The 23,183-nt window shown below is 52.6% G+C and overlaps 1 protein-coding gene and 1 non-coding gene across 12 annotated transcripts in view; one reads left to right on the top strand and one right to left on the bottom strand.

Annotated features, from left to right (window-relative positions):
- Positions 1–23,183, top strand: part of SNX29 (sorting nexin 29) — a 499,251-nt gene that overhangs the window by 230,545 nt on the left and 245,523 nt on the right. The window lies entirely within an intron of this gene.
- On the bottom strand, positions 3,846–3,952 carry LOC125154865 (U6 spliceosomal RNA). The gene has a single exon (XR_007147958.1). It is a non-coding gene; the product is annotated as a U6 spliceosomal RNA (small nuclear RNA).

Below are 23,183 nucleotides of genomic sequence, written 5' to 3'. Positions count from 1 at the left end.
GTGCGCGTCTTGGAACCAGCACTTGGCTGGGAGACTGCACGCCTTGGTTGGCCCAGCCCCGTTTGCGTGCCAGCCTTGGCCCAGGGCCGGAGTCAGGCCCTGGGTGGAATCCGTGGCGAGGGAAGGTTGGGGAGAACTGGCCTTCCAGACAAAAGTTGGGTGTTCTTTCCCAGAAGTTGAGAAAATGGGATCCAGGCTTCCAGTACCTAGCACGTGCCGGAAAGTTGGGTGTTCTTTCCCCAGAAGTTGAGGAAATGGGGTCTGTGCTTCTAGTATGTAGCACCTGCCCATGACAGTCTCTTGCGAGCAGCTCAGCGCTCTCCAGCAGCGTGCTTCGAGAGAGCCCAGGGCAGGCCAGGTGCCTGTCGGAGGAAGCCAGCAGCACCCTGACGTTTCAGGACAGGGGATTCCTCTTGGTCCCGACCTCAAATCCGGTGAGCGCGGATGTTTGCCGTCCTCTGGTCTTCTCTCTGGAAAGCAGCTGCCTCTCCCCCATCCCTGGTTAGAGGAGCCCTGGGCCGCCGAGTTTCACAAAGAAGGGCATCGATCCCAGAGTTGACCTACGTCTGCCTTGGCTGTCTTCCGTTACGGGTAGAGAATCCAAATCTTGCCAATTTCTTCCAGCTCTCCCGACGGCTGATTTCACGTAAGGGTCAAGCAGAGCCGAGCGAGGTGCTGCTGGTCGGTCCGCATGAAATCCCGTCAGGACCTCTGAGGTTAAGGGTGCACGAGGCAGGAGGAAAAACAGAGGCTTCGAGGAGGCCGGTCAGTATCAGCTGAAGCACGAGGTTCAGTGGAAACAGGCCCCGCTGTCAAAACGCAGAGTTAATTTTTACGATTTTTTCCCTGTCATTCGTGTTTCTCCAGCACCTGATTCCACAACCTGGGGTAGCATTTTGTGTTCCCGAGAGAGGGTTGGCCGGGCCTCTCAGTAAGAGTCTCTGTAGTCCAGTCACTGGTGGGCTCAAGAGACGCCTCTTGCCTGTTCAAGGATGCTGATGGCCTGTTTGGGCCTTTGTTCTGGCCCAGACACCCCTGGGCATTTAATTGGGTTAAACAGTTGTTCGATTGGGTTTCGGGTCCGTTTAGAAAACTCCGAGGGCGTTGATGGCGGGGTCGGCTCTGTCCTCATGGATGTGGGCGGGATCCCCAGCCCCCGGAAACCCTGCTCGTTACCGTGCGCGGACGGCATTCCGTGAGTCACGTGGGTGACGTCGGAGGATCCCTGTTGAGACTTTGCACCCAGTGTCACAGGGTCCCTTGTGGCTCTTGCAGGGCTTGGGTTCTCACCAGCGTGGACAGTGGGAACCCCCAGTAGTTAGAATTATTCTGGGAAATCCCTTGGGAAGGTATCATTTTGTGGGTGTTGGTGCTTCCGGCAGCGGAACGGATGGTTGATTCTGAAGTCAGAGCCCACACGCGGTGGCTGGCGGGCATTTAAGAGCTAGGTCGTTCCAGCACCCACACTCTCACACAATGTCAAGCCCTACAACCTCTCATTGAGTAGGAGCCTCCTAGCGGTGGGGGCACGTGGCCGCCAACACTCCGGGGGAGCAGCAGGCCACGCGTCTCTTGTGCACACGTCCTGGCGCCCGAGCGCGACCAGCGGAAACGTGGGGCGGCACCCGGTAGTGGTGTTCCTTTCTCCTTTCTCTCTCGGTGCGGGTCTGGTGTATCATGTACACACCGGTGCGTGCACCTAACTGCACGTGCATGAACTGTGCGTTTGATGTCACTCTGGGACGCGTGCTGCACGTAACCTCAGCCCAGTCCCCTCACCCAGGTGGTCACGTAGCTGGTAGAGCGAGTGCTGGGGGCAGGGTTCCCGTCTGGCCCCGCCGACCCCTGAGCCCCAGCCTTCTCCCACTCTGCCGCCTGGCTCTTGGTGTCTCTCCCGTGCCTGGCGTCTCCTTTGCAGACAGATAATAACTCTGATGCCTTGTGATGAGTTGATGAATGAGTAGCTGAGAATACATGGGGCTGAGGGTCTCACAGGATGGGAGGTCGCTGGGTAACCTGAATATGACTCTGGAGGTTCTTCTTGCCCCCTCAGGGTGATCAAGTGGGTCTAGCTCTGAGAGTGAAGAAGATTCTGTTTTTTCCTTCATACAATCACGTAAGTCACACGCGCTAAACCGAGTTTCTTGTGCCTCCTAGAAGCAAAAATCTTCCTCTCAGTATTGACTGGGACAGTATTGTGTAAATGAAAGACGGTTTTACCATTTTTGAGAACCCATCCCCCGTCTCTGAGAATTGGCTGCGGCTGGAGGGAACGAAGCGGGCGCGCTCGCACGGGAGGGTGGCTGGTTCATGTGCAAACACAGATGCGCGTAGCTCCAGGAGCCACATTTCTCACCATTTGTTACTGTTACTTAATTGGAAGTGACAGTTTTGTGTTCCCAAAAGAACAGTCACGTTTCTCCTTCCAGATTTGTTGTGGCAATTTACTAGTGGATCTAATTACGATGTTTGGTGGGGCCTCGGGTGGAGGGCCCACCTAAGTGGTAATCACACATTTTTCTTATGATATAGAGCACTGGATTTTTCCCCCCTGTGTAAAAATTGCTTCTAAATGGTAAAGCTAAATTGAAAAATGTTGCCCTTTTTGGGGGGATCCTTTATGTGATGGTTGAGAGCTTTGGCCATGGAATCGGTCAGTCTAAGGCCGAACCCTGACGCTCTACCTTACTCGCTGCATGCCCTTGGCTGGGATGTGATGTGACCCAGCCTCAGTTTTACCACCTGTCAAATGGTGAGATAAGAGGAGCTCCTCAGAAGGTTGATAGGACACTTCCATGTCTGTGGCGGACTGTGACCGTGCTGTCAATCACTGACTAGTGTGGTGCCCGTCTCCCAATATGTGTGACTATCTTTTTTTTTTTTTTGATGATTGCAAAAAGATGGCTTTTTTATTGTTGATAATCTTACTATTCTTTTTTATCATTAAAATTAAAAAAAATTATTTAATTTACATCCAAATTAGTTTATAGTGCAACAGTGATTTCAGAGGTAGAGTCCTTAATGCTCCTTACCCATTTAGCCCACCCTCCTTCCCACAACCCCTCCAGTAACCCTCTGTTTGTTCTCCATATTTAAGAGTTTGTTGTGCTTTGTCCCCCTCCCAGTTTTTATATTATTTTTGCTTCCCTTCCCTTGTGTTCATCTGTTCTGTCTCTTAAAGTCCTCATATGAATTCAGTCATGATATTTGTCTTTCTCTGACTAATTTCACTTAGCATAATACCCTCCATTTCCAGCCACGTAGCTGCAAATGGCAAGATTTCATTCTTTCTGATTTCTAAGTAATACTCCATTGTATATATATCCCACATCTTCTTTATCCTCTCATCTATTAATGGACATTTGGGCTCTTTCCATACTTTGGCTATTGTTGATAGTGCAGCTATAAACATAGGGGTGCATGTGCCCCTTCAAAACAGCACACCTGTATCCCTTGGATAAATACCTAGTAGTGCTGGGTTGTAGGGTAGTTCTATTTTTAATGCTTTGAGGAACCTCCACACTGTTTTCCAGAGTGGCTGCACCAGTGTGCGTTCTCACCAGCAGTGCAAGAGGTTCCCCTTTCTCCGCATCCTCACCAACATCTATTGTTGCCTGAGTTGTTAATGTTAGCCATTCTGATCAGTGTGGGGTGGTATCTCATTGTGGTTTTGATTTGTACTTCCCGGATGATGAGTGATGTGGAGCATGTTTTCATGTGTCAGTTGGCCATCTGGATGTCTTCTTTGGAGAAGTGTCTAGTCATGTCTTCTGCCCATTTGTTTGCTGGATTATTTGTTTTAGGGTGTTGAGTTGGATAGGTTCTCTGTGGATTTTGGATACTAAGAAAAATACGGAAGCTTTGCGAATCTGCCTGTCATCTTTGTGCGGGGGCCATGCTAATCTTCTCTGTATCGTTCCAGTCTTAGTACATGGGCTGCCGACGTGAGCACTACTTGTGACTATGTTATGATGACTTTGTCTTAATTCTTTCCATCTGCTTGTGTTTTGAATGACAGTGTCCACTTAGGTGTTTCCCCTAGCACAGGCCATGTGGACTTTTCCTAGATACGTAAGGGAAATTTCTCTTCCACGTGGTTAAAAGTATAGTGCTTAAAGACATTTAATTTTGTTTTTATTTTTTTCCTGCCCAAACCGAAACCAGTGGTTGAAGGTTAGCTTATAACCCTTGCACCTCTCCTGACTGATGATGACGGAGACCTTGGTCAATGAATTCTGAAATAAAAGTTGTTTCCTGCAGAAGCAGCTTCTGTTTCTTTTATGGGAAACAATGAGTTAGCGGCTCTGGGGGCAGGCTGGTTTGGTGGTCGATGGTGTGTTCTAGAGAGATGAGTTGGTTGGGGGAGGGCACAGCGTTAGTCATTTCCTTAAGGTTCCCCTTTCTCATCTGTGAAATAAGGATCTTACTCACAGTGTTCACTCTGTAGAGTTTTTGTGAAACTTCAGAGAGCCCACAAAAGATAAGGAACACAGTGCCTGGCACATAGAGAGCACTCCATAAATGTTAGCTGTTGCATTTTTATTTCTGTTCTTACTTTCCTTGCAAAGTTCTGAGGATGACTGAGAGAGGCACCCCACGTGTTGATCTTGTCATCTTGTTCCTTGGAGTTGGTAATTTGGACTGCTGCAGGTTAACACTGAAAAAGGTTTGGTGTGAAATCACGTGGTGCCTGATTTCGGAGAAGCGCACAGCTCTTGAGGTCTCCAAGGACGTGGAGCTGGCAGACGTTGTGATGTATGACCTTGGATGGTGTGAGGAAGGGACAAGATGCTGGTGGAGACAACTAATTATCATTAGAGCTAGTCCCTCCTCCGTTGTTTGGGGGGGGGTCACAGCTTGGGGGTCTTTGGATCAAAAACAGCGCTAAGTTGAGTTCTAGAGTCAAAGAGGAACCTTTCAGTATCAGCAGTACAGAAGGGCCAGTTTGTGATGTGCTGGGACCGATGACCCCGGCCCACTGTGGTCACCGTCAAAGACCAGAGCTGTGACGCATCTACTCAGGTTTGCGGACTGGGGTGTGGGTCAGGTCTAGCTCCGGTGAGGAGGAGCTGGAGCTCAGACCTGAAAGAGGAAGGCATTCCCCTTCCACACCAGGTTTATCTCGTTGCCTCGCAGGGGGAGAAAGTCCAAAGCAGGAGGAGGAACAGGTGGCAGAAAAACTGAGGAGAGGCCGGTATTGTCAGGGCCCAGGGTGAAGGAATGGGGGGCGGCCCAGAGCACCCCAGGCCTCACAGGTTCCAGGAAAGGATTTGGTCTTTGCTTTAAGAAGAATGGAGTGTCTTTCAAGAGTCCTAAACAGGGATCAAGTTGGCCTTTTAAACTTGTTACATCGTCCAACTGCGGAGAGAGAATTGGTGATGGCCAAGGTCTGTGCCACTTGAGCTGTTGGCCCCTGCAGCTTTCAGCAAGCCAGGTGCAGTGGTTGGAAGTTGGGGCTAGGACGATGGGAATTAAGGGAAGATGCAAGGATTTGGCCGAGGAAACGGACAGGACCAGGGCTCCGTGTCTTACGTTTTTAGATCGAACCCTTTCCTTTCAGACTATATTCTTGGTTCAGTCTTTCTGCCTCTGCTTCATTTCCCTATGGCTCGCACGGTCTCTTTCCTCCTGCTTTTCCCTGAAAATGATTCTTTGGGTAAAAATAAATACCTTCCCGCTTAGAGCAGCTCCTCTTCCAGATGAAGCGAATAAGTGAGTGACTGAAATGAGCAGTGACTCGTAAGGAGGAAGGTGCCCGTGGTCCGTGATTGACACAGGCGCACCGTTTCCTCCCGGAGAGCCGTTGGTTCAGTGTTCCATTTACAAAACGCCCAGCAGGACCCGCACTTCGTAGTGGCTTTACCCAGCAGAGCATTACAATATTGTTTATTTTCAGGCTCAGCGAAGGCTGAAAAGGTCCCCCTTTCAGGCAGTCTCCAGGCTAGGTTTGCTTGTCTTTCGATTGGGTTCCTTAGGTGGCATGCTTGGGAGGTACCATTAGTGCGTGTCTTCCAAAAGAAAACCACCTGTGACGGCGGCCACGTGTGTTTCGTGTTCCAGCCTTGCTGTTGTGCAAGAGTGACGCTCTCATTTTCGTCTCCGAGAAAGGTGGACAAAGGTGAGACCCACAGCTCTGAGCCCACCTGCCTCCCCAGTTGGGAGAGGTCGTCGGCACGTGCTGGGATTGTCGCGGCAGCCTCTGCTGGTGGCCCTGCTCCCACCGTGGCTGCGCCTTCCCTGCTGTGAGTCTCTGCTGCTGCCATGGGGGGCCCTGGAAAATAGAAGTTGGGTCATGTCCCCTCTAGCCTCTCGGGCTTCCTTTCATACCTTGCCCCTCACAGCCCCACATCGTCTGGCCCTTCCCTCTTCTCCGTTTTCCTTCCGCCATCCTGCCCCGGACACCTCCGCTCCTTCCCCTCTGGCATGTTGCAGTCTCCAGACTCTTGCTGCCTCTTTGGCCTGGTGTGTTCCACTTCCAGATCTTTATAGGCCCTTCTCCCTTTCTCCCCAAGGTCTTCAGCTAAATACCACTTTAGCGAGAGACTGTTCTATGTGTGACAGCACCCCTGACCTAGCTTCAGTTTTCTGTGTAGCTCTTTGCACTGTTTGACATAAAAACTGGTTTGTTGGCTTCCCCGGCTATCCCCCACTAGTGTCAGCTCTAGAGAACGGGGGCTTTTCCGTCTCCTCTGCCGAATTCTGGACCCAGACAGTGACAGGTGCACGGTTGGGCTGTGTGAGCGTGGCCGAATGAGTAGGAACTTGACAAGTACCCCACTGGGTCTGCATGGTCGTATCTGGGAAAGCGAGGCAGTGCTTCTGTTACCTGTTTTTGCTTAACAAATCACCCTAGAAGTTAGTGGCTTAAAACAGCCACCGTTGCATTTGCTCACATTTGTGTGAGGCAGAGATTCGGTGGACACAGCTGGGATGCTCATCTCTGCTCTGTGTCACCTGAGGCCTCAGCTCCAGTGGCCCGGAGGACCGGGGCGGGGGGGGGGGGGTGCGCCGGGCCAGCTGCGGCTGGTGCATCTGCACCCACGTTCTGGCTGGTGGCCACGTCCCTTGGTCCTCCTTCACCCGAAGTGTCCATGCGCCCTGCTCGGCCTTAGGCGTTCCTGGTCGTCTCAGGGCTCTCGGGAGTGTTCCTGCCGGACGTGGCAGCCTCTGCTCGTGTCACACCTGCTGGCCAGAGCGAGTGTCACAGCCAAGTCCAGGTCAGCGAGGGCAGTGCCTGCACAAGTACAGGGACACCAGGGGGTGTGGTCCGGGTGGGGCCGCCGTACAGAGTCTGGCAGTGTGTGATGCGGAGCTGAAGGGACAGATCTAGAACCGCCTGCTGGGTTTGTACCTTGAGCTCACAACTCTCCAGTGGTGGGCTTGAGCTAAGTGACCTGGTTTTTCTGTGCCTGTTTTTCTCACGGGTAAAATGGGGCAGAGGCTACTTGGTAGGCTTGTTGCTGAGAGTGGTGGGAATATGTGTAAAAGCTCTGAGGTTGCCTCCTGGCCCGTAGTGAGCGCGGTGTCAGCCAGTGGGTGACCGGCACCCTTCCGTGTGCTGCACCGTCCTGCCCTGCATTTCCGCTCTCGTTTCTTTGCCTTCCCTTTATTTCACCTGCCAGATGTTGCTTAAGCACCTGCTGGGTGCCAGCCCTGTGCCTGGGCTCTGGGATACAGGAGGTCCCTCGTGGGGCTTGCGGGAGGCCGGGGAGGGCATGTGGGGAGGTCAAGAAGTCTTCTCAAAGCGTGTCGTGGGCCGGGTTGGAGGGCTCGGGGAGCCCAGAGTGCACGCCCTCACCTGGGCTGGGGCAGGGCCGGGCCGAGAAGACTTCCTGTGGAGAATCTCGTAAGACAATCCCTGAAGGATAAGCTGGGCTTTGGTGGGCAGAAGTTTCCAGTTAAGAAAGGGCACATGGAAGGGCATGTGCAAAGGCCCAGAGGAGGATGAGAAAGCAAGGTCGATAGAGGGACTGAAAAGTTAGGGGCAGGAAGGGCCGGACACAGTCCCCCAGACACGGACCTACAGTTTGTTACTTCTTAGGGTTTTTAATGCCTGAAGTTTGTGATGCAGAAGCCATTAACTTAATATTTTTAACTTTTACTTTACTTTTTTTTTTAAGTTTCTTTATTTATTTTGAGAGAGAGTGAGAGCAGCCGAGGGGCAGAGAGAGAGGAGGGAGGATCTCAAGCAAGCTCCGTGCTGCCAGTGCAGAGCCCAGTGTGGGGCTCAGACCCACAGACCGTGAGATCATGACCTCAGCCACAGTCAAGAGTTGGACGCTCAACCGACCGAGACACCAACTAGTAATTAGTCAGTGCCCCAACTAAATATTTTTAAAGAAAATTGCCACAGTTCTCCAGACCCGCTTGTCACAAATGATCCATAAGGACTTCCAGAAACGGAATTAAATGACAGAGAAGACTGTTTGCGAGCCCCATCCTCAAACCTCAGAGTGACAGATTTAAAGCAAGGCTTTTTACCCCTTCTTCCACCCACGCCTACCAGGTCCCAAAGCATTTGAACTTCCTGTCTGTAAGCCGGAAAACTGGGAGGTCCTGCTTGAGAAATTCTGGGTTGGGGTTCCCCCTTGGTGACCTCATCCAGTGTCCTCTGAAAGTATGAGACCTCCTTGGTCTGCTTCACCGCCCACTGGCTCCTTGATTTCTCGGGAATCCGGTCTTCCCCTCTCCAAAATGGGGGGCTGTATGAACCTGATAGGCTGGAGAAGAGAATTAAATCAGGTGCTGTAATCACACTCTCGTGCATGCTTATTACTTCTCCGTGAACATGGGCTCAGCCCTGGAGGAACCCGTGCCCTGGGTTTCTCGCCCCTGTCCCGACACCTGCCTCGTAATCTCCTCCTGGTGCTGGCGGCCTCCCCTCAGGCCTCAGACGTCTTTGGGAAAGCTTCCTGCGTCCCCTGGTCACACCTCTGAGAGGCAGCAGCTGCCTGAGGGGCCCCAGGCACCCAGCCACTCGGAGCCTTTGGACCACCGGCTGCTCCTCCAGGTGGCACGGCGCCCGTCGCGGGGGAGCCCCTGCCCCTTCCAACTTTGTAACTGTTCCTCAGATCCACTTGGGCGCCAGCCCAGCAAACCTCAGCCCCGGCCGGCTTTGTCCTCGTGATCTGGACCGCCCGCTGGGGATGAGGGTGGAGGAGGGTTTGTGTGTGGGGTTCTAGGAATTTTTGGACCCACACGGAGAAGCTGGTGGTACTGGGGCTCATCTCTGTGGGTCTGACCCACAGGAAGTAGTCATTTGTCCGTTCAGCTGGTGCCCTCCAACCCTCCCACGTGCTGGGCCCAAAGATCGGGGGGACACAGTCCTTTGGGCCGTGAGCCTCCAGGGACCGGGCATTCACCTGGAAGTATTTGTTTATTTTTTCATCCATTAATTCCTTTTTAAAAACACTTGTTAACTGGCAGTCATAGGCCACTCTCCTTGCCATTTGGGCTCCCAGTGAATGAACCACGTGAAGGTCCCTGTCTTGGTGGGCTTACCTTCTGGTTGGGGGAGACTCACCGTCATCAGCAAATAGGGTAAAAAAAATGTATGTCCTGTTGCAAGGTGATAGTTGCTCTGGAAGAAAAGTAAAAACGGAGCGGGCCGAGGGGACCGGGAGTGTCTGACCGGAGGCACGCAAGGAGGAGCTTTGCTGAGAAGGTGCTGCTTGAGCGCGAGCTTGAACAAGGGAGCCGTGGCCAGCAGGTGGGAGAACATTTGAGGCAGAGGGAAGTGGCCTGGAAACGGCCTAGGGTGGGAGTGTGCCTGGCACATCCCAGGGACAGCAAGGAGTGACTAGGAAGGAAGTGAAGTCACAGAAGGTTCCGGTGGCTCACCTCCTGCAGAGCCTTGTGCACTGCTGTGAGGAGGTTGTGTTTTTTTCTGTGCAGAAACTGGGGGGGGGGGGGGGGGCGGGGAGGGGAAGCCACTGAAGGATTTCGAGAGAGGAGTATCACCTGACTTAGTTGTTGAGGATCACTTTGGCTGCTGTCCAGAGATGAGCGTCTAGGTGAGAACGGCCAAAGCAGGGAGGAGAGCAAGGTGGTGGTCACAGGAATCCAGGTGGGAGGTGGTGGCCGAGACCTGGGTGAGCTCTGGCTGGATGTCGATGTTGGGTGTCCAGGAAAGGATTTCCCGGAACTTGGGCGGTGAGGTGTGAGCGAGAGCAGCACGGGATGGCTGGGAGGAGCTTGCCCTGAGCAACCAGAAGCTTCTCCTTGCGGTTGAGCAGGATGGGGATGGCTTTGGGCAGAGCAGCCCTCGTGCGACCAAACGGGAGTTCTGGTGCAGACGTGCTGTGTTGGAGATGGCTGGGTGTGGGAGAGGAGACGGGAAGGATACGTGTGCATCCTGGGCTGGAAATACACGTGGAAGGTGTGGACAAACCAAGATGCTTAGGGCCCCGAGATGGGATGAGATCCCTGGGAGAGAGAGCGTAGATGGGCCAGGACTGAGCACTGGGGCCTTCCACCTTGAGAGCTTGTAGGAAGGAGGGGGACGTGCCAGCTAGGGTGACGGAGAGGCAGTGCCTGGGGAGGGGGGGTGGACACCGAGGGAGAGTGTGCGGCCCTGGAAGCCCAGTGAAGAACATGCTTGAAGGTGGAGACTGTGAACACCGGTGTCACACGTTGCTGATGGACGAAATGAGATGGGGGCAGGTGACCTGTGGAATAATCCAGCGCCCGCCAGCGGTGACGTGGGCTGGAGCAGGTTGGGGAGAGCCTGGTGGGAGACTGTTCAGACAGTGGGAGGAGAAGTGCCATGAGGACCTGGTTTGGCGGCTCTTGGAGGAGGTTGGCTGCGGGTGACGGACCACATTCACGCCGCCGGGATTTGTGGAGGACACGCTGTGCCGCCGTCTGTTTTAGCTCTCTTGCAGGCGATGGTGGGTGTGACTTGAGGCCTCTCCGCGTGTCGTTCCAGCTGTCCGTGACCCCCTGCCTTCTGGCCTGCTCTGCGGATCTGCAATGGCGGAGCCAGAGCGCTCGGTCTTGCCACCTGGCCTCCGGTTCCTCCTCTGTCTTCCCGGTTGTATTAGTTTGCTTTTGCTGCAGTAACAAACGTCACGGCCTTTGAAGCCATGTTAGCGTATTATTAAATGTCTGACGGTCACAAGTCTGATGTGGATCTCTCTGGACTGAAACTGAGGTGTTTGCAGGATTGGGTTCTTCTCCGGAAGGTCTGGTGGAGAACCCATTTCCTTGCTCGTCCAGATGTTGTGGAAATAATTTCCCAGTGATCATAGAACTTAGGTCCCCGTTTCTCTGCCGGCTGTCACAGGCATTCCCACCCCCGCAGATCTCTTCCAGTCCCCACACGCAGCCTCTACGTCCCACACCACCAGTGGCACACTGACTGCTTGTCGCATGCAGAGTCTGACTTCTTTGTAGCATCCCCTGCCTTCCAGCCAGAGCAAGTTCTCTTCTTCGAAGGGTTTGGGTGACTAGAGGGGCCTCACTCACATAACCCGAGATAATCTCCCAACTCAGAGTCACGGAGGTGCTATGCGAGGTGACACATTCCCAGCTTCCAGGGATTCGCGTGTGGTCACTTTAGGGAGACCCAAACCACCCAAACCACACTGCCTACCACACTTGTCTCCGTGCGTGCCGCTAACTGGTTGCTCAAACCTGGGAGTCAACCTTAGATTCTCGACAGACTGCATCTCCCATTGTGGTCAGGAGGTCTTGTCTCCTCCATAACCCGCCCCCAACCCACCTCAAAGAGGGCCAGCAGCTTCTGCCATCTCACCGCCGTGAGCCTGGCTCAGGCTGCCACCGTGTCTTGTCTGGAATGTTGTAGCAGCTCCTAACTGCTCTCTTCTCTTCCAGTTGTGTTGTTTAGCCATCCGTAATTCACACAACCATCAGAGCAACTTAAAAATAAGCAAACGAATGATATTCTAGAAACCCTCCCCGGCTTTGCTTGTGAGAATAAGGTAGAACATTCTGCCCATGGTCTCTGAGGCCCCGTGTGATGCACCTGATACCTGCCCTCTGGGCTCCTCTCCCCCCACACACCCTGTTCACCATGCCTCAGCCACACTGGCCTCCTTTATATCCTCGAAGAAGCCCCCTCTGTCCCGTGCCATAGCCTTCACCGTTCCTTTGCCAGAATGTTGTCCCCTGCGGTAGTTCCTAACCCGTCTTGTCTCCTCGGAGAAGCCGAATTCTCCCCTTGTCTGAGGAGGTCTTCCCCATGGCACTTCTTCCTGGTTTTTATATTTTGCATGGCCATTGTTACCACCGGAAATTACACCCTTTTTTGGCTCGTTTGCCACCAATCAGGTGCCAGTTCTAGGAAGGCAGCAGCTTACTGTGTCCTGCTCCCCGTGGGGTCCAGAGCATGTGACCCATGGACACCACTCCACATGCATGTACTGGGGGAACAGACGAGCTTCTGGCGTGAGGATCCTAGAATGCTTTTGGAGAATGAGCTGTGTCTGTAACGGCAAAAAATGCTTTCTTCGACTCGCAACACTGCAACACCAAATGTGTGGGGATTTTTCCCACATGAACCATTCCCCAACTCTGGGGACAACAACCGGGTGTCCTGAAGTTGAGTTCAGTTCTGATGAACCAGAGTTAGTGCAGACACCACAGCCTCGGGGCTCGTCCCAGAAGGTGGCCTCCGTTTCAGATGCCAGTCGCAAGTCCGAGGTCTCCACCTGCACTTTGGAGTGACTGGCTATAAATTGGAGTTCCCACCACCCCTTCCTCGGGTTCAGCAATTTCTAGAATGGCTCCAAGCACTCAGGGAAATATTTATTTACATTGAATGGTGTATAAAAAATATTAGAAAGGATGCAGGTGAACAGCCAGATGAAGAGGTAGACAAGGTGAGGTGTGTTGGGTCCCGAGCACGGGAGCTTCTGTCCCCATGGGGTTGGGGTGTGCCACCCTACAAGCACATGGACGTGTTCACCAGCGCTGAAGTTCTCGGATCCTTCTAGATTAGGAACTTTTGTGGGTACTTGATCACATAGGCATGATGGACCGTGATGAACTCGACCTCCGACCCTTCTCCCCTCAAATGAGGACGGGGGTGGGACAGAACGTACCAAGCTTCTAATCACCGCTTGGTGTTTCTGGTGACCAGACCCCTTCATGCAGCCCACCAGGAGTTACCTCATTGGAACATAGGATACTTCTCTCAGGAAATTCCAAGGGACTTGGGAACCCTGTGTCAGGAACTGGGGTGCTTAAGACCAGTGTTTATATGTCTTACACAGTTTGTCTGCCTTTCTACCTTCCTGGCCAAGAGGAAGAAACACTTTCTATCTGCTCATGATCCATGGGATTTGTCATAGTTTGGGAGTCAGCTCGCACATCCAACATCTCCTCAGGGGCGTCAAGTATGGAGAGAGTGGTTATTTTTTTATTTACTTTAATCTAATACACAGTCAGACACCTTAGAGGACTTCTAGCCTCCCTTAGGAAGTTTCCTTGGTTCTCAGTATGAAGAGGACTTTATTCTTCTATCATTATCTGAATGTAATAGTCATGTATGAAGACACTACCATATGCGGACCAGAAACAGCCCATCCATGCAGAAAGAGGTAGATTCAGCCCTCTGGCTTAGAATGTTCCAGTTCCTTCCCCGGATTCCTCCTCTTGTCCCTTCCATCGTCGGCTTCCTCCAAATCTTCCTTGCTTTGGGTTCTTAGATATAATTAAGATTTTTTGAAAGTTGTCAGGGTTGCAGAACATCTCTGTGGTCTTTTTGAAATAGGCTCCTGGTTTGTCATATATTATCATGTTCCAAATATGTCAAAGTCTGTTGCGCACGTGGGAAGGAAACGGTCAGCTTCTAGATATCCAGGGAATTGTTGAGAACACAGAGCGGTCAAGGCCAGGCCGCATGGTCCGTCTGCCCCAACTTTGAGGGGAGGTGGCATGGGCTCCCTCCCAGTGTGGGTGGGATTGGTGACGTCACTGGTGGATTGGAGCCCTCCCTCTTTTTGCCTTCCGTCAGCTAGAACAAGCCCTCATTATGTTGCGTTGTGCTGTGGCCACCGCCAAGGTATGTCTCTGGCTTCCCTGGCCCAGCAGCCTGGGTAAGAGCCGTGACTGAAGGTGCTGTGCCTGGTGAGCTCCGCGGAGCCCCGAGGAGAGGATGATTGGGGCTAGCCCTGGAGGGTCCCTTGTGGCCCCTACGGGTGAGCGCGGGGATATGCCTGTTCTCTCAGTTCCTAGTTGCTGTGCGTAGGACTTCTCTCATTGCTTACTGCACTGGTTCAAACTTCATGCATTGAAATCACCTGAGTATTTGTCGAAATGCAGCTTTCTGACTCTCCCCTCAGACTGATTGAAATAATTCTGGGGTCTGGGTCTTGGAACCTACCTTTTACCACTTGCTACTCCCATCCATCCCTCGCCAGGTGATTCTGATGAGGGTGGCCCACGGTCCACCCTTAGAGTCCCACCGATCTAATGGACCTGCCTGTGGTGTCACCACCTTGTCCACCAGCACCCTTCCCTTCTCCCTCCCTCCCTCCTCTCTCCTGCCCCCCAGCTGCATTGGTCTCTGTCCCGCTTGGACCTTTGCTCTTCCCCATGAACATGGATGTTCCCTGTTCTTCTGTCCCTTTAGGAGGCAGCTGCCACGTTGAGGCTCTTCCTGTGCTTCTCTGTGATCCCTCTTTTCTTTCCATGGTGACTTGACCTTGTAGCATTCTTGAGAATTGTAAGCGAGGTGAGCTTTCAGAAGGATTTCTTTTCTAAACCCATCAGTAGTCCCCCACCCCCGCACCCCGTCTGAAACATCAGCTCTGACCTTGAGTCTCAGGGATGTGGATTTTTCTTTCCTGCCTCTGTTCTGGGCGTCCCTGTTTCAGCCTTGACATTGCCCTGCTGTGGGTGCCTGGAACAGAGACAGATTGTGAGTTTTCAACATGAATTGTGTGAGCGTTAAAAAAACAAACAAAAAAACTCCTCCCCTTGACAAAAGTCCCTTCCTTAAATCTTTTGTATTACTGGCTTTTGTTGACTGGCTGTGTCCTTGTGGCTTCAGGCGTGGTGAGTGTCCCGTAGCTGCTTAACGTACGTGCTGCTGTTCCCTGTGGGCTGGAGAGGTTGCTCCTCCGAGTCCAGGCTCCGGTCCCTCACCTCGGGGGTGCATGTCCCTGCCCTGCAGCTCTCCAGTCTGGGGGCACCGAGCACATGCGTTTCAGCCCTCTGGCATCTCTGTCCTTCTGCCTGCTGCCTTCGCCTTTCTCGGGTGCCTGGCTGCGGTGGCCGTGCCGTGAGCTCTGGTTTGCCGCTTGCCCCAGCGCCCCTCCTATCTTGTCATGCTTCCTGTGGATCTCCTGGACTGCAAAATGAACATCAGAACTGAAATCGACTCAAAAGTCTTCTGCTTGGTTTCATCCACAATGATGCGGAGGCCCACGGCAATGAGGTGACAGTTCAGGGTCACAGAGCACTCTGGAAATCTGGGCGGTGGGAACCTTTTGTCAGCTATTACAATTTAAGTTGTACATACCCTTTGACCAAGCGGCTGTGTTCCTAGGCGTCCAGAGAAAGGTTCCTAACCGTGTGTAAAGACAGGCACAAGGCTGTGGATTGTGGCAATTGAACTGGGATCCGTTCCAGGCGCTGGTGGAAAAGATTGTGGTTGCACCCTGTGATGAATGACGAAGCCCGTCTGCCTGTGCTGGCTCGGGGTGGTCACCAAGGCTGGGTGTGGAGTGACGGGGGGTTATGCAGCGTGTGCCCCAACCTGTAAGAGCACGCAAGCATGTACGTATGTGCACATAGAATCATGTAACAACAGTGAGGGGCGGGCTTGGGTTGGAAGGGGAGACCATGGTGCTTGCTTTGCTCTATAGTTAGGCGTTGGAATTTTTTTTTTAAATCAAGGTTTCACATCACCTACGATTTGCATGTTTTAAGTACACTATTGAGTGTTTTCTAGTATATTCACCAGGATGGGTGACCATCACCGCTCTAACTCCAGAACATTTTCATCACCCCCAAAAGAAATCCTGAACCCGTTAGTGGTCACAACCGTGAAACCACTTTCTGGTTGTGTGAGTTTGCCAATTCTGGACATTTCGTGTAATTCCCTGCTCTCCGAAGGTAGGGTGTTACTAGGAGGGCTTCCTTCAGCTGAAATGATCTCAGGTGGAGAGCCTCCCTGCTTTCTGAAAGTTCGTGTCTTGCCCTTGGCTTTCACAGAAGACCTGCATCAGTAGGGTGACAGCTTTTCTCCTGTCTCACTGTCCAGATGCTTTTCACTGAAAGGGAAAGTTTCTCTCAAATTTCTCTCAGAGCCTCTGCTAGGCTCCATCACATGAGCAGGTGAAAATGCGTTCGGCGAGGGTGTGAAAACAGTTCTGGTTTTACGCTGCCGTCATTCCCAGCTGCCCTTGTGCCCGTGTTGTATATTTAGATGAGCTCTTGGAACAGAGATGCGGCATCTGAACAGGTGAGCATCTTTGTCTGGAGAGACCTAGGCGGGATGGAAGTTTCTAATGAAGAGGGTTTCTGTTTTGAAAAAGAAGGCAGGCTCTTACTTTGCCTTTGTTTTTAAGAACCTATCCTATCTTTAATGCTTGGAGTGGGGATATAAGATGCTTTGTAGTCTTGTCTTGGTTAATCCTCAACCGAGGCTCAAAGAAATAAAGTGATGTGTGTAAGGTCTCACTCTAGTTGGTGGCAGGGCCAAGATGTGAACCTAGGGATGCCCGTGTGTCTGCACACACTTCCCGTCATACATAATGCGTCGCCTGTTACTAAAAAAAACCTATGTCTCTCAATCCCTTGGTTCCTCGTTCTGATCTTCAGGGATACAGATGAGTCCGCACTCTTTGGATAGATCACGCTGGCATGGATATCCCACCCTAGGGCATTCTTTAGATCACTTTCTCTTGGCCTGACTATCACACAAGCCCCCTGCTTTTTTGCTTGTCTCTCACTCTTTTTTTTTTTTTTTTTTAAACCAGAGAATCCTCTGTGAGGTGGGTGGGTTTATGTGAAGTTTTGGAAGAATTTGGTTGCAACTCTCAGGAGAACTGGAAATTTTTAGTATTCTTACATCATGAGGCAACCAAAACCGTTAGGGGGTGTGTGTGCACATAGGAAAGTAGGTCTCCCTTGGAGTTGTGGCGCATGGCCTTGGAATTCTGCCATCTGTGGAATGGGGACCGCCCTGGTGAGTAGGCTCCTCCAGATGGCAGGGACGCAAGTGTGGTGAAGGGGGGGTGTGTGGCACGGGGTTTTGAGACCAGACCGACTGGGGTTTGTATAACAGGGCCGATCATTTACCCTGTGTGTGTGTGTGTGTGTGTGTGTGTGTGTGTGTGTGTGTGTGTGTAATTAAACCCAAACCTCTATTTTCTCATCTCTGAAATGGAGATTTGGGGCAGCGGTGTTCTGAGCCTTAAGTGAGAGGCTGCGACTCAACGTGGGAGTTGTGTGGTGTGTAGGGCTCGGGTAACAGGAGCTCATCTGGCTCTTGACTGCCGCCAGCGGTGTTGGGGCTGGAGTGTGTGGCGGAGTCAATGTGAGCGAACCGTTCCCGCACCAGGAGAACAGCCGGCTTTTCAAAGCCACCTTCTTTCCCAAGTACGAGGGCCTGGCTTCTCACGAGAAGTTCAAGGTTGGATAAGGTTGTCTTAGCTTTCGGGGACTTCCTACTCCAAGATCAAAAGTAGCTGAATGGCAGCCATGGCTCATCTTTTGCCCTGTCCCTGGAAAGGCATGACATGTTGAGTGCTGAATGAGCAGGCCCCCAGAGCGTCTGTCCTGAGAGATTCCAGGCTGTTGTCCGGGCGGCACCTGATTTGGTGAGCCTGGGGCCACATGGGGGCCGGTGGCAGCGTCTTTCCTCCGTCTCTGTCACAGCCCTGGGGCGGGGCGAGAACCACCGTGCCCCCTGTCCCCTGCCCCCTTCTTTCCCGAGTTCTCCTTAGCCTTTGGACCCCATCAATGCCTGCTGGACCGAGGACTGAGTGAGAACGTGAGCAAGATGCTCACTTACTCAGCTGCTGACGGGGCCGGACAGGCAGCACGTGGCAGGGGGAGGGCACGGGTTGAGTTTTTTCTGATCCCATCGCTTGATAGCTGTCTGACCTTGGGCAAGTCATGGAACCCCCTGGAAGGTCATTTTGGGGGTTGTTAGTACCCACCTTGCGTGTCTGTTGTGAGAACAGGAAACGCCGTAAAGTGCCAAGTAGCGTGGCTGGCGAGGACGCGTCACGGCTCAGTGGCGAGCTCAGCAGTGAGAGCGTCGGTGCTCCCAGCCCCGCTGAGCTGAGTGTTTGCCCACGTCAGGGTGGCTCCTCCCGCGGCTCTCGGGGGTTGGGCTCCTGCTATTTCACGACGGAGGAGACTCCGCTTCCAGGGGATGGGCGATCTCGTCCAGTCCGGTGGCGTTACGGTGTCTACACCGTTGACTTCGGACTTGAGATGCGCAGCCTCCCGTCTCCCTGGAACTCTGGACTCACACGCTCCCGGGCTCCTGCCGCCTGTTCTCACATGGCCGGTGGTTGTGCCAAACCTGACTTGTCTGAACACCAGCCCCCTGGTGGGCAGCCGCCTCTTCTCTGTCACACCCGCCCTTTCCCCAGCTCGGTGAAACGATGGCCTCATGCGTTCAGGTTCCTGAGGCCAAAGATGGTGGTGGGAGCGCGACTCCTGTCTTCGCTCTAACCCCACATCGGATATGTTAGAGTCTTCCCTACACCTCCGGGAGTGCTGTAGCTGCAGGTTGTCGGCTAACTGCCCTCCTGGAACAACAGAACGGCAGGTTCTTCCCTGAAGGGCGACCTGAGCCGTGCCTCCCGCCCCCAGGCCCTGCACACGCCCTCCCGTTTTCCCCACTCGCCCCTTCGTGTGGCTGGTAGAATGATCTTTTAAAAAATGTCTGATTTTCCTGCCTTTTGTTCTGAATCTCTGGGGTTTTCCTGTTTTTGCTCACAGTAAACTATCCTCCCTTCCAACCCCCTGCCCCCTCCTCTGTGGTCTCACTTCCTGTTCCCTCTCTCATCCCTTATCCTTCAGCCGTCCTGTCACCCTTGCTCTTCCTGGGAATGCTCTCTCCCAGGGCCTCGTATGGCTCATTCCCTCACTTTATTCTGGTCTCTGCTCAGATGGCATCTCTTTGGTGAGCCTTTCCCTGCACTCACACCATCATTTTCTCATGCTTAACCTCCCCCCATCTCCGGCTGCAGCACTTTTCACGACCTGATGCATTACGTAGTTCTTCATTTGCCGAGGCCCACCGTTGCAGCGTAAGCTTCTTGTTGGCACTCAGTTTCCCCCCTTAGTACGTGCCTGCAGGTCCAGTGTCTAGTGCCTGGCACATAACGAATCTTCAGGAGCTAGTTGTTGCATGAAGAAATAAAAGACTTGCCCAGGGTCACTGCCTGGGGAGTGGCAGAGCTAGACTTGGCCCCTGGTCTCTGATTGCGGAGCCCGCACTCTCACCATCAACATGCTCTCCCCTTGCCACAGCGGGCACTTGGAAAATGGCGGATGCTTTCCTTATGAGGACCGTCTCCTTGGCTGGAACAGTGGTGGGTACCTATTGTCCTGTAGGGATCATCGTCGCTCACCCAGGAGGGACCTTTCTACTTTGGAACCTCCAAGTGTCCCAGATCTCCCATCACCGCAAACCTGGCCTGCTGTTCCAGGACCCGCACCCTTCCTTTTGTCCATCAAAACGTTCCGGGGAACCGTCTCTGAATTTAAAGTGGCTCCTTACCCTCTTCTGCCACCAGCGTCACACGCTGTTTGCATCTGGGGTCCTGCTAAGCTTGTTGCATTTGAAAGTAAAACAGTGGCCTTATCGTGCTGTTTGCCGTGCCGCTCTCCGTGGCGTTTGGAGTTTTTGCTTAAAATAATTGAGGCAGAAAACCTCCTGTGTTCCCTGGTGCCTGCGAGTGAGACCCGCATAGCTGCTGCCTCTTTCAGATGACTTACCACGGACACCTCCAGACTGTAATGGCAGGCTGCGAGGAGGTGAAAACTGTGTCATGTTCACTAAGTTTAAATGACCTGTGGGTGCTCACAAACCCACAGCTTTTCTGGAACATGAAAAAATGGTTCTGATTGAAAGTAAATATCTTTGTGCTCCTACCGAACACGATTTTAGTTGTCTACTAGATTTACAAAGAAAAGGCTTACCGGTTTGGCCAAACGTTCCCGTTTGGAGTCTCGCTTCTATAATTAGCCCATGGGGGAAATACAAGAGAAAATGGCGGACCTCTCAGAGTGGACGCATGTAAACCAAGTGTAGGTTGTCCTGTGAGTGATGTGGATGTTAACCGGGTTGCCTGGGCTGATGGGGCGTCTCCTCTACCATGCACATTACATAGATCTCTCCCCCTCTGGCACAAGCATACGATGGCCAGACCGCCCGGTGCCTGGAGGCTGCAGTGAGATGACGCATTGGAAGGTGCGTGGTAAGTCATAAAGTGCTGCGTCAGAGGAAGCACTGTCACTGTCGCCTTTTTATGGGCACCTGCTGTACGAGGATGTAGCTCTCAAATTTTTTTAGCACGTTAAATACAGTTCTTCCTTTTGCTTTTGGACCTATCTCTGTGCCTTGGCCTTTTCAGTATAACTTAAGTTCCTCATCCCAGTGGAAGTAGCCAACCACATAGATGGAAGTTTCTGTCTTGTTGGGTCCTGGCAGCTGCACTTGACTTGTAGTCCTTGACTGGGGCAGGCCGTGAAGTTCTGAATGCTGTCAAAGTAACTCAGAACACGGACTGGAAATGTGAATGATGAAATTGTAGATTTGAGACTGCACTGCTGGGACGCCTGGGTGACTCGGTCGGTTAAGCGTCCAACTCTTGATTTCAGCTCAGGTCATGATCTCACCATTGTAGGCTCGAGCCCCGAGTTCGGCTCTGCAGTGACAGCACAGAGACTGCTTGGGATTCTCTCTCTCTTCCTGTCTCTCTGCCCCTCCCCGACTTGTGTGTGCACGTGCAGTCTCTTTATCTCAAAATAAATAAACATTAAAAAAGAGAGACTGCATTGCTAACCTCTTTTCAAGCCTTGTGTTCTTGAATTCAGGAAGAGCTGTTTTTGATAGGAATAGAAAACTGTGCTTTCCTCTTGGGCTTAAGTTGTCTTTCTCTCCCTTCCAAACTAATAGATCGTTCAGGAGATGCGTGTCTTTAAAACACCCTGTCACTCCCGTTTAGTTGGATCTGTCACAAATGTTTGTGTTTGTCGTGTGGGTGTGACTTTCAGAGATGAATCACGTTGATGCTCCCCACGTTGATTGGTGTACTGGGGGGTGTGCAGAAAGTCTGGAATGGGGGTGTAGCGTGCTATTTCTGGCTCTCACACAACTTGATGTTACTCGGGCTTTGATGGCGTTGCCTTCCTTGAACACCCAAATGTCCGCCTGCTCCCCAGGCAGATGAAGTGTTTCTGACTGGAAAGTAAAGAAAGGAGACATGGCCCTGTAAAACTTGAACTAGCGGGATGGCTGGCTTCTCGTGCCTTGCGGTGTGCGCTCCTTGCCAGCCGAGAGGTGGAGAGTGTCTGACCGAGAAGTGGCTCCTTTCACTTTCCTGGTAACCCTTAAGCCATAGAGATATACCGGCCAAGTTCACTTTGTCCTTGTCCTTTTCATAAACGTCATCCACGGGGAACCACACCATTGTTGTCCTTTTTGTAAATGCCATCTGTGGGGAACCACCATCGTCCTTGGGACTCCAGGGCCTAAGTCAGAGTCTCACCACAGTGCTCTCTAGGAACTACCTGTTGAGTGACTAAAGGTACTGTATCGTTGATCTCTTGGTGTGTAACAAATGACCCCCAAATTCAGCAGCTTAACACAACACTCAGCTCACTCCCTTGAGTGTGTGGGGAGGAGCAATCCAGGCGTGGTTTAGCCGCGTCCACTGGCCCAGGGTCTCTCACGGAGCTGCGGTTGTCCTCTCCAGGCTTGACGGGAGGAGGACTCGTGTGGCTGCCAGCAGACCCCAGGGCCTTGCTGGCTGTGTGTGGGGGATGCATCATGGCTCTCTCCATAAGGCCGCTCACAAGGCGGCACCTGATTTTCCTCAGAGGGAGTGAGTGGGAGTGGGCACCCAAGACAGAAGCCACCGTCTCCTAAAACTTAATCTCCACAGTGACATCCCTTCGCTTCCACCACATCGTGCTCCTTCGAGGTGAGTCAGTAAGTCCAGCCCTATACGCAGGGGTGGAGATCCAATGACGTGAGTGCCAGGAGGGAGGGATCACTGGGAGCCATCTTGGAGGCTGCCGACCAGCGAGAAGATCGCAGTGTAGCTGGGATTTGCTATTTATTATTTCGTGCATGGAATAGAAGTCTCTGACATGCTTGTTAAAGCTGCAGGAGCTGGACCGGGGCACCAGGAGGTCAGAGAGTTGCAGGGGAAGGTTGGCTGGTTCGTTTCTCAGAGACCTTTTATAAATTCATGACTGTCCAAGGTCTGATTCCTAGTCTTCAAGGTTAACAAGCTTATTCATGCATCTGCCTCCTTCAGTGCAGAGGACCGTGGCTTGCTCTCACATGAACCTACAGAGGGGCTGGTATCTGAGGAAGGGAGGCCAGTGGCTGGATTTCTAAAGAGATGTGCAGACCTCAAGCGGGTTGGAAGGCCACGTCTTTCTGAGCAGCGGGATCTCCTTGTGGCGGAAAGCACCTTCGCTCAGGCGAAGATCAGGTCGTTTGGAGAGCACCTGCGGACCGTGCCGTTAGCCCGTCCGTCACACCTTAGATGCGGACTGGCCCCGGACTGCGCTGATCAGCCACAGGCAGCTTCGTGCTGGGGCGTCTGCCCTGCCTTGATGGGCACTGTTAGTGTCTGAACTTTTCTAAGTGCAGCTTCCTCTCAGATTCTTTTCCTTGAAATCAATTCCTCCCTTCTGTTTTTTAAGTCCCCCGCTGGCACGTGGCCTTACCATAAAAGACCTGGTACCTCTAGCCGCCACCCCTCCCCCACCCCCATATTCCACACCCCACAGGCAGCTGCTTCAAACATTTACCTTACGGTTCAGGTACTTACCTTAATGTCTCTCAATAATATGTGTCTACTGCTCCTTGTTGGTTTCTCAGTTGTAGGTATTCTTGACTGATTTCTCACTGTGGAGCGGGGGGGATAGCTCTTGGGTCCCTCTCCCCGCAGGGACCCCTCTCCCCACCCGTCCTCTAGCACAGACATACCCTCTTTTTAGTTTGGTCCCTCTTC

This window comes from Prionailurus viverrinus, chromosome E3 (assembly GCF_022837055.1).
Source record: "Prionailurus viverrinus isolate Anna chromosome E3, UM_Priviv_1.0, whole genome shotgun sequence".
In the NCBI taxonomy this organism is placed as follows: Eukaryota; Metazoa; Chordata; class Mammalia; order Carnivora; family Felidae; genus Prionailurus; species Prionailurus viverrinus.
Note: the sequence above shows the minus strand (reverse complement) of the source record. Positions and strands in the feature narration are given on the sequence as shown.